This window comes from Cheilinus undulatus, linkage group 15 (genome assembly GCF_018320785.1).
Source record: "Cheilinus undulatus linkage group 15, ASM1832078v1, whole genome shotgun sequence".
Lineage (NCBI taxonomy): Eukaryota > Metazoa > Chordata > Actinopteri > Labriformes > Labridae > Cheilinus > Cheilinus undulatus.
The window spans coordinates 40,364,544-40,381,888 of record NC_054879.1 but is presented as its reverse complement, the minus strand read 5'-3'; positions in this window follow the sequence as shown (position 1 = coordinate 40,381,888).

Sequence of the window (17,345 nt, the reverse complement as noted above, 5' to 3'; positions counted from 1 at the left end):
CAGCTTCTCCTGGCTACTCCATTTCGCAACTTTGGCCTTCTGATTTACAAAATAAAATAAGATGCATATTTTTTCACCTCTTCACTGAGACGTTAACAATGTGAAGTAAAATAGAAAGTGTCTTGGGTGAAGATACCCCGAGTTGTTTTGTTGGCTTTCTACAGTCTGTAATGCTACAGTGTAGGCTGAATGAATGAAGCCCAAACATTAGCAAATCAAGGGGTCACACCGTGACCCCTGTCTCATTAGAAGTAAATGGAAGAGATGCTAGAAGCCATGTAGGGATGCACTATATTGTCAAAAGTATTCACTCACCAATCTAAATAATTGAAATCAGGTGCTCCAATCACTTCCATGGTCACAGGTATATAAATCAAGCACCTAGGCATGCAGACTGTTTCTACAAACATTTGTGAAAGAATGGGTCGCTCTCAGGAGCTCAGTGAATTCCAGCGTGGTACTGTGATAGGATGCCACCTGTGCAACAAGTCCAGTCGTGAGATTTCTTCGCTCCTAAATATGCCACAGTCAACTGTCAGTGGTATTATAGTAAAGTGGAAGGGATTGGGAACGACAGCAACTCAGCCACAAAGTGGTAGGCCACGTAAAAATGACGGAGCAGGGTCAGTGGTTGCTGAGGCGCATAGTCTGCAGAGGTCGCCAACTTTCTGCAGAGTCAATCGCTACAGACATCCAAACTTCATGTGGCCTTCAGATTAGCTCAAGAACAATGTGTAGAGAGCTTCATGGAATGGGTTTCCATGGCCAAGCAGCTGCATCCAAGCCATACATCACCAAGTGCAATGCAAAGCGTCGGATGCAGTGGTGTAAAGCATGCCCCCACTGATCTCTAGACGCGTTCTCTGGAGTGATGAATCGTGCTTCTCCATCTGGCAATCTGATGGATGAGTCTGGGTTTGGCAGTTGCCAGGAGAGCAGTACTTGTCTGACTGCATTGTGCCAAGTGTAAAGTCTGGTGGAGGGGGGATTATGGTGTGGGGTTGTTTTTCAGGAGCTGGGCTTGGCCCCTTAGTTCCAGTCAAAGGAACTCTGAATGCTTCAGCATACCAAGAGATTTTGGACAATTCCATGCTCCCAACTTTGTGGGAACTGTTTGGGGATGGCCCCTTCCTGTTCCAACATGACTGTAAACCAGTGCACAAAGCAAGGTCCATAAAGACATGGATGAGAGAGTTTGGTGTGGATGAACTTGACTGGCCTGCACAGAGTCCTGACCTCAACCTGATAGAATACCTTTGGGATGAATTAGAGTGGAGACTGAGAGCCAGGCCTTCTCGTCCAACATCAGTGTGTGACCTCACAAATGCGCTTCTGGATGAATGGTCAAAGATTCCCATAAACACACTCCCAAACCTTGTGAGTCAAGGCAGGTGAGCAAATACTTTTGGCAATATAGTGTATCTTGTGCTTAACTATAAGGTTTTTACATTTTGGATTCACAATCTTTAATTTCAAGTTATATCTTGAATTTTAAAGCTCAATTTTTTTTAATCTCATATTGTGACCTTGTCCACTCCTAATTTTGATTTGTAAACCCATATCTTGACCTTTTAAACTCATGATTTTTACTTTCAATCTCATATATTTGTCTTTTGATAACATTATTTTGACTTTTGATTTTGTGTTCTGACCTTTTTAACATATTTTGACTTTTTATCTCAGATTTTGAGCCTTTAAACTTATCATTTTGACCTTTTTATAAATCTCCCCCTTCATGAATTACCTGTGAAAATAAGGTTTACAGTTTGTGGTTAAATGTTTACCCTGTTAGGCCGTCAGGTTAGACCTAAATTCAGATTTTGGGCCCTGCTGTGGTTGAGTTTGACACCCCTGCTGTAAAGGATGATTAAGTATCTATCTTAATGTGACTGGTTGATCTTTCCTGTGCTGTGCCTGGATGTTATATTTCTGTGTAAAATAAATAGATCTCAGTCAGAAATGTGCCTCATTATAAGTGTAAAGCAAACTTGAATGGTGCAAATGTTTTCACAAGAAGAAGTGAGCTTTTTTCCCAGTTCCCTAGAGCAAGATGGCAGGAGATCAAATAGTCTTTTCTTTTTTGGATGCTCAGTTTCTGTTTATTATCTTAAATATACTTAGAATGTAAACAGAACATATTTATAAATTCATCATTTCATGCATTATAGAAAATGCCTGCTAGTGCAAAGTTTACCCACATCTATTAGGAAGTCAAAAGCACATTTAAAAGTCACCATTCCGCTCTGTTTACTTCACTTTTTTCATATTGCACACATAACTTTCAGTAACACTTTCTAAAACCCTGCCGTCATTTCAAAGACAGCGGAGAAGAAATAAAGGCTGACAGATAGAGAGGGATAACGTATGACAAAAGCTGCTCCGCTCATGTATCTGCGCTCCACGCTGTATCAGAATGAACCCCAGGAAACCAACCTGTGATAAATAAACCATGTCAGTAACATCAAAATAAAACCGATACATCATTGTGTACATCACAGTATGTTTTCTATCACCATATTCATGCTGTGTTAAAAGCTACCTACAGCGTACGTGCACTGAAAACAAGCACAAAGATCAGCCTGATCTTCACATGAAAGCATTTTCCATTTACTCCGAGCTGATGCCAACATTATTTTTATCTTCTACACAAAGTCTGGTGTTGAAGCCAATTGCAGGCTTGTGTTATGATTGATTTCTATTATCTGGTTTCTATATAAAGCCCACTGGAGGACTGTTAATTAGTGATTCTGAGACCTCTTAATTATTTAGCTGAAGAAACAAGCTGCAGAGATATGGATTTCTTCATCCAGTCAAATTTACATTTGCTTTACGGCAAAAGCATAATTAAGCACAGTATTCCCCGAACACAAAGGTGCCAAAGTCAGTTTAATAATTCTTTTTTTTTAAAGAAGTAAAGCCTGTGATAGTATGTAAAAAGAACATACAGTACATCTGATAAAATTAGACAAGTGCTGTGAACTGAAGAGAAAAGATGAAACAAAAGAAGAGGCGGATTCTGAGGAACCTTAGTGCAAAAGTCTACCTTTATTATTTCTCTGTTTGCTGTGCCTTATTTTACTATTCTTTAGTTATCTGGTGGATTTATTTTTGACTTTTAAATCAAGATTTCTCTACTCACCTCTGATTCGCAATGAGTCTAGAATACAAAGATCCAACGTGTAGACCCTGAATGTGGGGACAAGCAGGTGTGAGGATGGAAATGTCAAAGATGTGTAAGTCATCAAGGATAAAGGGGACGGTTTTCTGGGGACCAGCCAAGTGGAGGCCTGATGCAGGTCATCAAAATTATGGTCCACTGGAGGGGTGAGTCGTGATTTTAGTTTTTAGCCTGAATAATAACCACTCTTATCAAAGCAACAATGGATCCTATTTATTTATGCTGTAGTATAATATAGCCTTTTAAAAATATGAACCTCTTTTCTTAAAACAGAATTACCTTCTTATTGGTGATGTTGACAGTGTGGATGGGCACACTGAACTAAACAATAAGGAAAGCAATGTCAGAAGTCATTTCAGGGCCATAATGTACGGGTCAGCATGCCAGAAAATAAAGAAGAGAAAACTTTCACAACTTAAATTTAAAACAAAAATGTATTTATGAAATAAAGCTTGAAAAGGTTCAAAGCAGGAAAAGTGGCAAAAATGGGAAAAAAGCAGCTAGAATGTGTAAAAAGTTGTAAAAATGGAGAAAAAAGTGGCAAAAAATGTTTTAGAGTGGCACAAATGTGAAAAAGTGGCAGAACTTGGATAAAAGTGCCAAAAAGGAAGTGGCAAACATGGACAAAAAGTGGCAAAACAGTGGGAAAAAACTGCAAAAATGGGATAAAAATGCTTAAAAGCAAATGGCAAAACAATGGCAATAACGGGAGAAAAATGGCAAAAATGGTCTGTGGTAACAGGAGGTTCTTTAAAATTTAGGCAGTTTTTTTCTAAATTATTTCAATTTAAAGTTAGGCAGTCGTACAGTGAATATGGAATATTTGAGAAGGCTTTTATGAGGAAATCTTACAAACAGACTGCCTTGTTCCTGTGCCAGATGCATTGTGGGGTTGCCCAGTATCACTCTGAGGTGGAATGAGTCTGTGGTAACAGGAGGTTTCTCCATTATTTCAAATTAAATTTAGGCAGTTATTTTCTTTATTGTTTCAATTTAAAGTTAGGCAGTTGCACAGTAAATATGGCATATTTGAGAAGGCTTTTGTGTTGAAATTCCCCATCAGATTGCCTTGTTACTGCGCCAAATGCGTTGTGAGGTTGCCCAGTATCACTAAGGTGGAATGAGTGTGTGGTAACAGGAGGTTTCTTCATTATTTCAATTTAAAGTTAGGTAGTTATTTTCTTAATTATTTCAATGTAAAGTTAGGCAGTTGCACAATGATGGCATTGTGGCATATTTCTATCAAAAAGATAGAAAAATAAAAAAAAATGGACGGAAAAAGTGGTAAAAAGGGGTTAAAAAGTAGCATGAATAAATGATCCCATCATCAGAACCCAGTAATAGGTAGACACTTTTTAGGGCCAAAATAAGGGAAGAGTTGAGCAGGACACACACATGCTTTCATCAGTAAAGAATTATAACTGGCCCATTGTCATTTTAACCAAGCAGTAAAACTAAAATCCAAGAAAGAAACCATGACTATTGCCCATTTCGCCTTAAAACTAAAACAAAGAACAACAATTACCCATCGTCAGTGCTCTACAGAAGCCCTAACACACATTAGTAAATTTGACTTGTCTTTACATGAAGTAATGTTTTATTTCTGGTTGCTTCTTTGAGAGCTGGTTGTTAAGGGAAAATTAGAGTAGTTATCCAATGACAATGATAAGAATTATTTCACAAGTTGAGAAAACAACAAAAATGTTTTATCTCAGACAGAGTAAATTTAAATATATGGCTGAGAGTTCTCTTGGGGATTGAATTAAGACACATTTGTTTCATTTTCAACACAAAAATTCAGCTCACAGTAAGACTTTGAATCTAATTCTATCCTAAAATACTAACATTATGCCCAAAATGGTTGAATTTTCAATCAGTTTGTACTTCATGTTTCAGCTCATTGCACTCTTCATGAAGGACTGGTTCAAGTGTCGGCTCACATAAATGTGTGACCCTGTACACACAGGAGTTTTTGGAGTCATCTTGTTCATAGGTTCCTCTGGATCGATGCTGCAGACAGCCTGGTACCTGAATCCTGCTGCTACATCTCTTAACACCAGTTTTACATCCATTATCATCATTACACATTCTTTTAAGTACATTTAGGACATTGTAGCAATAAATTTGTTTTATGTAACCCTGTTTGTTCGTCTTTATCTCTACTTCTGCAACCCAAAGTATGGTCTTCAGACATTCTAGACCCCAAAACTTTTTAATACTTGTTTTAGAATAGTAACATCGCCATTATTTTAGCCATTGTGGAAAAAAAGAAACAGAAGAAAAAATCTGAAAGTAAGATCTTCAGTCATACTACTTTTTAAAGGTTTATTTTTGGGCTTTTCATTCCTTTATTCTATAGAGGAGGACAGTGGATAGAGTTGGAATGGGGAGACATGCCACAGGCTGGATTTGAACCCGGGCCGCCCGCGTACATGGGTGGCGCCTTAGACTGCTAGGCTATCTGTGCGCCCCCTTCAGTCATACTTTAAACTGAAAACTGTTTGAATGAAATAAAGATAGCTCTGTCAAAACTACATAATGAACCTGACTGGAAACACTGCAAATTTGAAAGTAACCTTGAAATATTGCAAAAGTTTTTAATACTCGGAGGAGATTGAAAGTTTTTGTTTTGTTTTGATAAAAGGAAAGTGCAACTTTTCGTGTTGGACACACATTTAGTGACTGGATTTCTATCAAGGAATGTTAACAGAACTACAAGAGCTGATAGGTTTAGAAAAAGGATGCTTAAAACTTTCAATCATAGTGCCAAAATCCTTGGTTTTTGTTTGGCTCTTTATTTTTTTTCCAGACAACTGAGCCCTTTTTCTTCTAATGATGCTCTGGCAGGATGTACACTCACTGGGCCCTTTCAGATAGTCCTTAATGGTTAGCAAGGTTAGGGTTGGCCATGATGAGAGTAGTGTGAATTTTCTAGAACAGAGGAAATGAGATTCATTGCTTCCTTTATCATGTACTTTAGCATGTTATATACTGGACCATCTATTACTAAAGTAGAAAGAAGAAAATACAACCAACAGTTCTTTGCATCAACTTCACTTAGAGTGGCTCCTCTCAGACGTTCATATCAGATATCAGATAATTCAGCGTACTATTGGGTAAGCTCCACTGAAGAGATAAAGAGACTTTCTGGTGTTACCAGGTGTGATACATTTGGATGGAAACCCTGTTGTTAGCACTGTTTGTGTTTTTGTGCAATTAAGACAGTAATTGCACAAAAACACAGGTAAAAATTCTGGTAATCAAAACTAAGAAATTACTCAGTACTGGAGGCCTCAGACTGTTATTTCAAGAGGGGTGTGGCTAAAGACCACAGGTCTCTTGCAGACCACTACTATCAAATGCCACTTCTGTATGGATGGAAGGGATGGAATTTAGCAGGACAACATTTACCTTTTTTTTTTTTTTAAATCAAACTTTATTCAGAAACAAAATCTGGCAGTTACATTCATGAGATGATCAAACTGCCAACGTTACAGATTAAACAACATTTCATAATCAAAACAGAAAACAGGGTTGATGTCCAACCTGGGATTTATCTATGTATAGACCCGTTTTAGATGTAGTTACGCAAACAGTGGCTCACTTAACTCCATTAGCTTCAGGTAAAGCTAACATAGCTTTGCTAGCTATGCAGTTAACATTACTACTTGAGCCAATGTAGCTACACTAGCTTTAGCTAAAGCTAACGAAGCTAAAGCGAGGCAACGTTCACTTAACTCCTTTTTGTAGCTGGTCGAGCTTTAAGCAACCGTAGCATAGGCTAATATGATTTAGCTAACATAGCATAGTTTGCTTTAGCTCTAGTTACCTTATCTACATAGCTTATGAAACAAACGTAGCTTTGTTAACTTTACATTCAGCTATGTAGCTACAGTAGCTTTGTAGCTTACATGGCTTTGTTAGCTTTAGATGTAGCTACATAGCTACGTTAGCTGTGATAGAATGTTTTAAGACTAGGTTTTCTCCTGTAGGAGAGTTTTTTGACTTTCACTCTTTGTTCTCCTAACCCTTTCCTCAACCCTTACCCTAAAAGAGTATATTTTTTAAAGCACTTACCTCTTTGGCCCTTTTTACAGCACTTTAAATCCATTGTTGAATTCGATTTTCTTTTATTGATTTTAACATTTTGAATTTTCTAAAGTTTTATCAGGGACACAAGCATGGGAAGAGCTCCTTTAGGCCATTTTAGTATATTAATGAAACACTCAGACCTGTTTTATGATGAGTTACAGCACTTTAGTAAAAAAAATATTTTTTCAACTTATTAAAGATCTTATTGTTTTTTGATTTGCCCATCTTGTTTAAGCTGGTGTAATTAAATTAATTCATATTCCCAATTTCCCTATTTGTTGTGTTTGACTTCTGACCTTTTGTTGTGTTTGTAAAGGTTTTTATATGATTGTGATTTAACACCTTTTACCCTGAAGCACATGTTATATTTTGTTTGTTCTGAAATTTTTCATGAATTTATTATGTATTAATCTTTTTTTATATATTTCTAGCTTTGCTCTTCAATTCAAGGCACTTATGGTAAGATCATTTTCATTTAACATTATCCAATCATTAAACTATTATCATTTATTTATTTTAAAATCATGCATAAATAAATCAAATAAAGTTTCTGCTGTCTTTCATGTTGAATGGACCAGTAATCCCTATTTTTAACCTAATTGTAGTGGGACTTTTACCAACTGTCCTGACTTTTTAAGGAGCGTTTTTAGTCCCTGAGATGCCATGTCCCTAACCTGACTGGAAGTTTAATCCTAATTTTATTTTGAAAGTTTTAAAGTGTATTTCTGTTCTGACAGAGGCGGCATGTCACCGTAGTGGTCTGAGATCTTTGGTCTGCAGCCAGACTGTCCTAGTACTGCCATGCTGGTATGAGATGGATATCAATATCATTAGATATTTACCTCCGCCAAGGAGGTTATGTGATTGACATGGTTTGTTAGTTTGTTTGTTAGCAAAATAACTCAAAAAGTTATAGACGGATTTTGATGAAATTTTCAGGAAATGTCAGAAATGGCATAAGGAAGGACTGATTCGATTTTGGGAGTGATCCAGATCACCGCCTGGATCCAGGAATTTTTTAAAGGATTCTTTACTATTGGGAGACAGGGCTAATGGCGGAGGTCTGCGCTCTCTGAGTGCTTTTCTAGTTTTTTTTTTTTTTTTTTATTATTGGATCATATTGTGGCTTAGAATTCTGGTATCAAGGCAACTGAAAGCCAAGCACAGATGCAACAGAAGGCAGTTTGAAAGTTTTCCATGCCACTGACACTTTGCAAAATGTTGTCAAGTGCTGTGCTGATGATAGATCAATTATTGGTCTCTATAAATAAGAGACCTTGGCTTTTTTAGAGGGTCTTGACATAACATTTATAATGTGAATTGGTGCAACACAAAAGAAGCAAGACTGATTTACATTTGAAGTCATAAGTAGAATCTGCAACAGTAAAAAAGAGATGGAAAGAAAGAGCAAGAGTGCAGCCAGCCAAGGTACCCTTCCCTCAGATTTCATGCTAATAATGAGCCTCTGACCTTGGTTGGCAAATGGCTGAGAATGTCTTGAATAATAACATTAATTATTAATTTATTTTTGCCTTTGTAGACTATTAATACCCAAACGAGGAAACATTAAAAGCTCTTTCAGAGCATTTGAGGTTGGAAACTGAGCAGATGAGTGCGTTACTGTGGGGTAAATACCCTGAAGATGGTTACGACTAGAAGCTCACAATGGTTTTGTAGATGTGAAATCTCCTGTCACTCAGCTGCAGTCATGATGTCCTTGACAAAGTAGAAGCCTTGCTGTGACACTCAGATGTCTCTGAAGTTGGTTGGGTATATTTTTATGTCGTTGAGCTAACATTTGAAAACGCGCTTTTGCTGGGGACAAATGGTGTACAGATGCGATTAACATATACAAGTTCTTTGTGTGCGTTTTAGAGATAATTTGACAAGCAGCTCTGAATTTAACTTTTCATAGCCCTGTCTATCCTTGTCACAGAGCGGGTTTTATCTTGTGAGAGATGATATGACATGGTATCCAGGGACATGGGTTTGATTTATTCATGAAGCACGAGTTAAAGGCCTCAAAGAATTTAATAAATTATGAAGAGTCTTTGTTTTTTTTCTCCTCCGAGCGTTCCTAAAAACATGAAGTCTGAGTTGGAGATATCCCCAGATAATGAAGCGTTGGATTCACACAGCAAGGAAACTCCCCGAACTCCTGCAGCCTGCCAAGGAGAAACTCAAGAGTCTTTAAGTCATCTGGAAAAGGTAAGGAGGCAAATGCCACTTTAAAGCTGCTCATGCTCTGCTTTTCTGTAAATAATGTGAATCTACTTATAGAATATGCAATTAGTCTGTGTTTGTCTAGTAACTTAACTCACCTGTCTCTGCTCCTGCTGCTCCTGCAAGATAGAAACATGCTTTGAATGCCTCATTAACTGGACTTCTCCTGCTTTATGTTTGTCATTTTTTAGAAATAAAGCACAGCTTTTTAATATTCTCCAACATTTTCAGCTCCCAACTTCATGTAGATCAGGCTCATCAGAGCAGTGGCTGCATGATGTGTTGAACATTTGCTTTGAGCGCTGCCAGCAGCTGAAGAAACCCCCGGTGACCAATGATCAGATAGCCAACAGCGTTGACCCAGAAGAGGTGAGAGAGCCTGCGTGTATGTAACACTGCTGCTGATACGGTGACATGTTAAGTTAAAACGGACTGAACTGAAATAAAGTTTCTTTTTAATTAACTGAATGAAGCATGAGATTCACTCTAAATGCGTACAGCGTGGAGTAGAAACTGAACAATCCATTAAAGCTGAATTATAAGCCTCCTAACATCTGACATTTAACCACTACTGAATATTTAATGGAAAAACTGAAATGTCACTAATTTTATTGCATGTAACAGTTTTACAATAAAGACAATCTGAATTTAGGAGGTGACATTTACAGGTACTAATTTCAAGTAGGTCATCCCACAAACTTTGATTTAGGATTTTGGAGGAATTAATAGCTCAGACGACAGAAGAGTTTGTTTAGTCCACTTTAAAAAAGCCTCTACAACTCCAGGATGACTTCTGTGAAATTTTATAGACATTCACTGTCTCCTGAAGCTGCAAAACAGACACATTATGAGCTTAAAAATGTGTTATTCCAAGTTAAACACGCTAAATGGACAAAAGTGTTTGGCCACACCAATTAATTGTTGAATTCAAGTGTTTCAATCAGACCTACAGGTGAGTAACATCACGCACCTAGCCATGTAGTTTCCATTTGCAAGCATTTGTGATACTAAATGTGTTGTTCTGACGAGCTCAGTGCCTTCGAGCGTGGTATTGTGGATGCCGCCTTTACAATAAATTGTTTGTGAAATTTCATCCCTGCAGTTAACTGTATGTGACATTATTCAGAAGTAACTTGACATGCCAGATGGGTCACACATCCATCTGGAAAACCTCCCATAGACAGTGTTTAGGAAAGGGCAGAGCCTTCAAAAAAAAAAAAACTCAGAGGGTGATTGGATGAGCGTTCTGTCTGTCACATCTTTACAGGCCAATCAGAGCAACAAAACACATGACGTTGTAGCCCCAAACTGAGGTGCGCCGCCACCGAAGAGTAAACTCCATGTAGAACTGCATAACGCGAACCATGGTGACTGTAGACATGTCAGTACACAACTTTGGTTGTTTTTAAAAGGAAAGAACTCAGTGCTGTCCTTTGTTCTTCATTTAATGAAGACATGTCGTCAAGTTCTGAAAAAACTGGTGCTTTAGCAGCATCCACGCTAATCTCTTCCTCCATAATTGCACCGGCCTCTTCTCGCTGCTTGCATATGTCACGACTCCGCCGCACCTGAAAGTACTGCCCCACGATGCTGATTGGTCAGCATTGGTCACTAACTAACTGGGCCCAAACAGTTCAGATTAGAGCTTTGCAAGATGGATTTGCCAGTGAGAAAAGCGGAAATGGGCGAATCCATCTGCTATGCAAGGTTAACTATCAACCAAAACACAGAGCGACCGAGAGATGATGAGCCATTCACAAACAAGCCTGTGCTACAAAACAGCTCTTTCATGTTAGCCTTGGTTGCTAGCTCCTTTGAGTGCCAGTTTCCTTTCCTCCATCCTCTGTTGTGCATTTCATGCATATTTAAAAAGCCAAACTGGTACCAAATGAAGAGCCATTTGGGAGCCAAACAGCTAGCTACCACTGTGCTGAGCTAAATGAACTGGATCTCTTAGAAGGGATGGATTTCCTTCACAGTGAGAGAGGCAGGAGGTTGGTGAGATGGACATCAGCTGAGGAGACAAAAACTGAACCAAATCACCAATTAAATCAAAACTACTTAGACAAACAAACACCATGAAAGAAATAAGAATACCTGTCATTACAGATTCTTCATTTGGGAAAAAAAGGATTTTTAGTGTATTTTAGCTTTATAGTTTGACCAATTTGTCAACATGAAGGAGGCAAGGGACCTCTAAGTACTTTAGCTTCTGTCTGAGAGCAACAGTCCACTGTTTATTCTAGACTTTAAACAGGGAACCTGGTTAACTTTGCCTTACATTTGTATGTAGGCCACGTTTTGAGCATTTCAGTCACTGTGAACATTTGATTAAGTACAACCTCAAAGCTGCTTGAATAGAGGGCTGTTTTTTTCAATTATAGGTATTCAGAAACTGTTTCCAGTTGCAGGATTAGCAATCAAGCTTGAAAATAAGATTTTTGTGATAGCCCAGCTATTAAAGTTTGATTTTTTAAAAATATTGAACTTCTGTCTCTGAATCTTTCCGACTTTTTTCACTGCAATAAAATACTTACTGAATGTATGACTCATTGAGCACCTTGAGACTCTAAAGGTGGAATTGAGGTTACTTTAAGTTTCAGAGTTTGTGAACTTTTCCTACAACCAACGACATAAAAAGGATGGCTATTAACCCTCTTCGAGTCAGAATGAAGGGCTTCAAACTAAAAATAACTCTCAGTTACAAAGCATGTGGCATTACATGGTTAACTGTTCACGGTTAGTAACAGCTTTTTGAGTGGATTAGGAGTTGATTGCTTCCATAAGGAGACTAGTGGGACTAATAATAGTACCACTATTAATAAATATCAGAAACAATGAATAAAAATCGCTCCTCATCAGAAGTTAGATTTAGCAGCATTTCCACATGTACTCTTCTTCTCCCCCTCTTTCTTGCTTTGTGTCAGCTTTTCTGCTGTGAGAAGTCATGGAAGTTATCAGAGATTTTGCTGAAGGGTGCAGCAGTTATCGCTGAAGAAAGCGTGACTGATGGCAGCCCAGCAAGGCAGAAAGATCAAAGGTCAGAACCGCACTCAGTCCATTATTGGCTTCCACCATTAAATGGTTTTTCAAATTAAATTTCTATGCCATTGAATCTCTGATGCTTCATTTTCCATGTTACACCGCAGGTTGAAAGGTTTGAAATTTGAAAAGGGCTCAGATCGTCGGAGCCCTAAAGCAGGTCACACACGCTCCATCCAACACGGACAGATAGACCTAACTCTGGCAGATTAAATTTACTTATCTTTGCATGCCCTAACAACTTTGACTGCAATACAAGACATGGAAAAACAAGTTTCTGCCAACCTACGTATTTGACTCACAGACAATGCCTCTGCAATGGAGGAAGTTTCATTCACTGCAGGAGAAACTGTGAACTTATAATACTCAGAAATATGTTCTCCTTTAAGGGGAAAAGAGTGCAGCATATCTTAAAGTGCCATATTCTTCACATTTCAGTGTAAGACACTGTACAATGGATGGATTTCTATGTGACAAGAAAAGAAAGGGCAGTCATACTTGGATTGCTGGTGTATCATATGGGAAACACTGCATCTATAGGGCACTTATAGTTCTGTTTGAAAAAGATGTAAAAAAATCTTTAAGTCAGATTTTCTGTTGGCCATAACTTACCAGTCTTTGGCTGGTTCCACAGGCAAGAACATAGAATATTAAAGACCGAAATATCCAACTAAAAACTGTGCCAATTACTGAAATAGTAGTGAATAATACTAGAATAGAAATAGTGAATAAGTGCATAGTGTGTTATCTCAATGATATGTTTCAGATATCTTTAAATACATACAAGCTCATAGTAATATAAACCTATGTATGTAACACAGCACATGGCTAATTTAGCCGGTGAGTATGTATGGGATCAATTTGGATGATGCCAAACAAAGCCTATTCCTGGGGAAGTTTAGAGCTACTGCAGAAAAGGCGTGGATTTGGGCCCCATCTCACTTTTTCATAGCTGGGTCTTCATGCTAGGGGCATCCTGGCTACTCAGGAGCACAGTGGGAAAAGCCATTTACAAGACTGCTCTAAACTATCCACAGTGGACACTGTTGTCTTTCTTAGGACTACTCCAAATAAACCACAATGGTTGGACTTTACGGAGGTTACATTTGAGATCATCAGTTTATTACAAAGTGTTACCCATTGACTCACTCATTGACCTATTTCAGCAAATCTGATCCAAAAGAGAACAGTGGATAATAGAGATGGTCCAGGTGACTTATTTCACCATCACTTAAATACAACCTAAAATTCAGACTATAAGGGCAGCGCTGGCATTGCCACCCCACAGTCTTTTCAGGATAGCATCTGCAAGCCTGTGCTTAATGTTGTTAGGCATGGCTTTGGTCTACATGCCAGTTTAACTTGACAAAAATTTCATTTAGCTCTATTTTCTAGCTCAATATACAGCCAGAGAGTAGAGCATTATCACAATAGCCAGTAACTGGTACTATCTATCTTATTCCTGGAGCTCAGCAGAAAGTACAAGCAGGAAACCGTTTCTTACACATCAATTCATCACTTGTTCATATATCTCTCTTATTTTATTCGTGTATAGACTCCATAAGGGGTGTCCTATTCCTGCTGTTGGCCTCACTGCCCCATTAACAACATGAAGTCATTACATTGGAGTCTGATCACCAAAGATATGGCACATTTCTTGTTCATCAAAATAATCGTTCAGTCATATTCAAGTCCCTCCTGACTGGACCGTAGTTATGATTATAAGACTATAGACCATCTACAGACTAAAATATGTGATGATTTTTTTTAAACTAGAGTGGCTAGCCATGTGAGCTGTTTGTGTCATACTAAAAAACATGATACACTGTTAGCCACCAGCTAATAGCACAGTAAATGACTCAAACAACAACCCAGGTGTTATGATGTGTAATGTGCAGGCTTTGAAAGTATATGAGGTCGTGTCCCACTTCTCTTAACAACACACTGAATTGTGTCCTGTTAAAGGCTTTGTACATACTTATTTGGAGCAAATAAAGTAACCTAAATATAATTGTGTGCATTGTCTGAGGCCATTTGTTTATATTGTCCTCCTGTCCCTTTATAGTAGAAGGCAGTGGAGTAATTATATCGTCTTGTTTCAGGTGCAGCAGATGATTCCCCCATTTTTTTTATCTGAATTGCTCTAATAATCAAGATGCCATGGAAAACATATGTTCCTCATTCAGTGACTGCGGGCATCAGAAGTCACACCCAGAATTCATGCAAGGTATCATGGGGGCTACAAATAAGGTAGATGGCCTTGATCTGTTTTCCGGTTGGGCTGCTAGACATATCAGACAACACTGCAGACTTGGAGTGATAAAAATATCAATTCATTTTAATCAGTTAGTAACTGTGCAGGCTAATGACACATTTCTTAAGGAAATAATAGACAATGGTTGATGTTTTTGTGATTTTCCTTAATGAAAGAGGAAAGGTAAGAAATCCCATTTATCCATACTTAACAAAAACCACCATTAACACCTTTCTGAATGATCTGATCACAAAAAAGCAGATCTTAGAGCAGCTACAGTGCCTATAAAAAGTATTCAACCCCTTCAACCTTTTATTGATTTTATAAATGAGTCATGGTCGATATAACTGACCTTTTCTGACAAAATAAAATTACAAAAAAACCCCTCTTTAATTTCAAAGTGAAAACAGATTTCTGCAAAGTAATGTCAAAAAGAAATTTATATATATTATATATATATATATATAATGCAAGCAAATATGATTTTTTTCCCTTTAAAATGCAACATTGATTTAACCCTCTACCTTCACAAGCCTTCCAGAGCTGGCTGCTGAGAAGCATTCCCACATGATGCTACTGCTACCATCATGCTTCACAGTGGGTATGGTGTGTTTGTGGTGATGTGCAGTGTTTGGTGTCAGCCAAATATAGCATCTTGTAAGACTGGCCAAGAAGCATCATTTTGGTTTCATCAGACCAAAGAACTTCATTCCACTTGACCATGGAGTCTCCCACATGCCTTCTGGCAAACTCTTATCCAGATTAAATCTGAGTTTTCTTGTGGCTTTCTCTTTGCCAGTCTCCCATAAAGCTTTAACTGGTGAAGAACCCCGGCAACAGTTGCTTCATGCAGAGTCTCTCCCATCTCAGCTGCTGAAGCTTGTAACTCTTTCAGAGTAGTCATAGGTGTCTTGGTGGTCTCTCTCACTAGTCTCCTTCTTGCACAGTCACTCAGTTTGTGAGGATGGCCTGATCTAGGCAGATTTACACATGTGCTATATTCCTTCCATTTTGTGATGATGGATTTAGCTGATGTTCAGTGCCTTGTGAATTTTTTTAGTATCCCTTCCCTGACTTATTCTTTTCAACAACCCTTTCTCTGAGTTGCTTGGAGTGTTCTTTTGCCTTCATGGTGTAATGGTAGCAAGGAAAACTGATTAACCAGTGCCTGGACCTTCCTGGACCTTCCACACACAGGTGTCTTTATACTAAAATCCTTTGAGACACATTCATGGCACTCAGGTGATCCACATTTCACTAATTTTGAGACTAGTAGCACTAATTGGCTGGACCTCTGTTGAATTAGGCCAGTAGCTTAAAAGGGGGTGAATATTTATGCAATCATTTATTTTACATCCAATAATTTTATCTAATTAACATTACTTTGTAAAAATTGGTTTCAGTTTGATATTGAAGAGGATTTTAAAAAGGTAAAATAAAAGGGTCAAACATCAAAGAGGGAGAATACTTTTTAAAAGGCACTGTACATTTGATAAAACTGGTTGTTTAATAGTCCTTAAAGCTCATGTGAGGAATTTTAAAGGAACATCCTCTGTGGACAAATGACAACTCTTTACTCTTAACTGACAATGTCTGACAGAATAAATGCATGAAATGTTGCTCTAGAAGAAAAATTACATACTGCGTTGCATTGACAGCAAAATAAATCACTTCTTGTCAATATCTGCAGTGGAAAACATCAACAGGCAGTGTTGGTGGTGTATTGCGAATCATCTCCCAGCTACCTTCCAAGCAGCAGTTATAAGCATTAAAATACATGTTGCTTAAAGTCTTGTTTGCTTTTTTAAATCATCTGAGGTATCACTCTTCATTTCAGTCTGTTTCATGACTGAGTAAAAACTCCTCATTGGGACTTTAGTACCTGATTTCATCACATATTTCAGTGGTTTTCATGAATTATTTTGTGTTTTAAAATGTGTTTCATCATCTCTACCTTGTGAAGAAACATTTCCAGTTTACTTTGATTATTAAATGAATTGGCAGCAGGTAGAAAGCAGACCTTTCTCAGTAAGACCTAAGAGGGTCTTTCAAAGATTTTTTTCAACGGGATGGATCGGAAGAATCATAAAAAGCCCCGCCCAGCCAGCCAGTCTATCTGCCTGATACTGAGCTTGAACCCCAGCAACCAGATCAAATCTGCATCAGTTTCACCTGCAGCGAGCACTGTTTACGGCTTAATGTAGGGGCAAGATTGAAAGTAAATGAGTGGTATCAATATTCATCTGTAGCCAAAAGCAGGAATAGAAAATGTGAAGAGTAGACCCGATCTCAGGCCAAATCATTGATTCTGCTTTGCTTTGTATTTCCTTCACTGTCGCATCTAAATCAAGGCAAAAGGTCCACTGCTGGCGGGGACCGACATGCTTCAGAGGTCTCTGCAGCAGGAAGAGTGCAGAGATCAATGTCTTGCTCCAGAACATCCAGTCCCTCATCACCTATCAAAAGGCTGTCAGTCCACGGAAGGTCAAGCCCCAGCAAAGCCTCATCTCACAGATGGAAAGACAGCGGCTGCCAATGAAGCAGCAACAGTCTGCC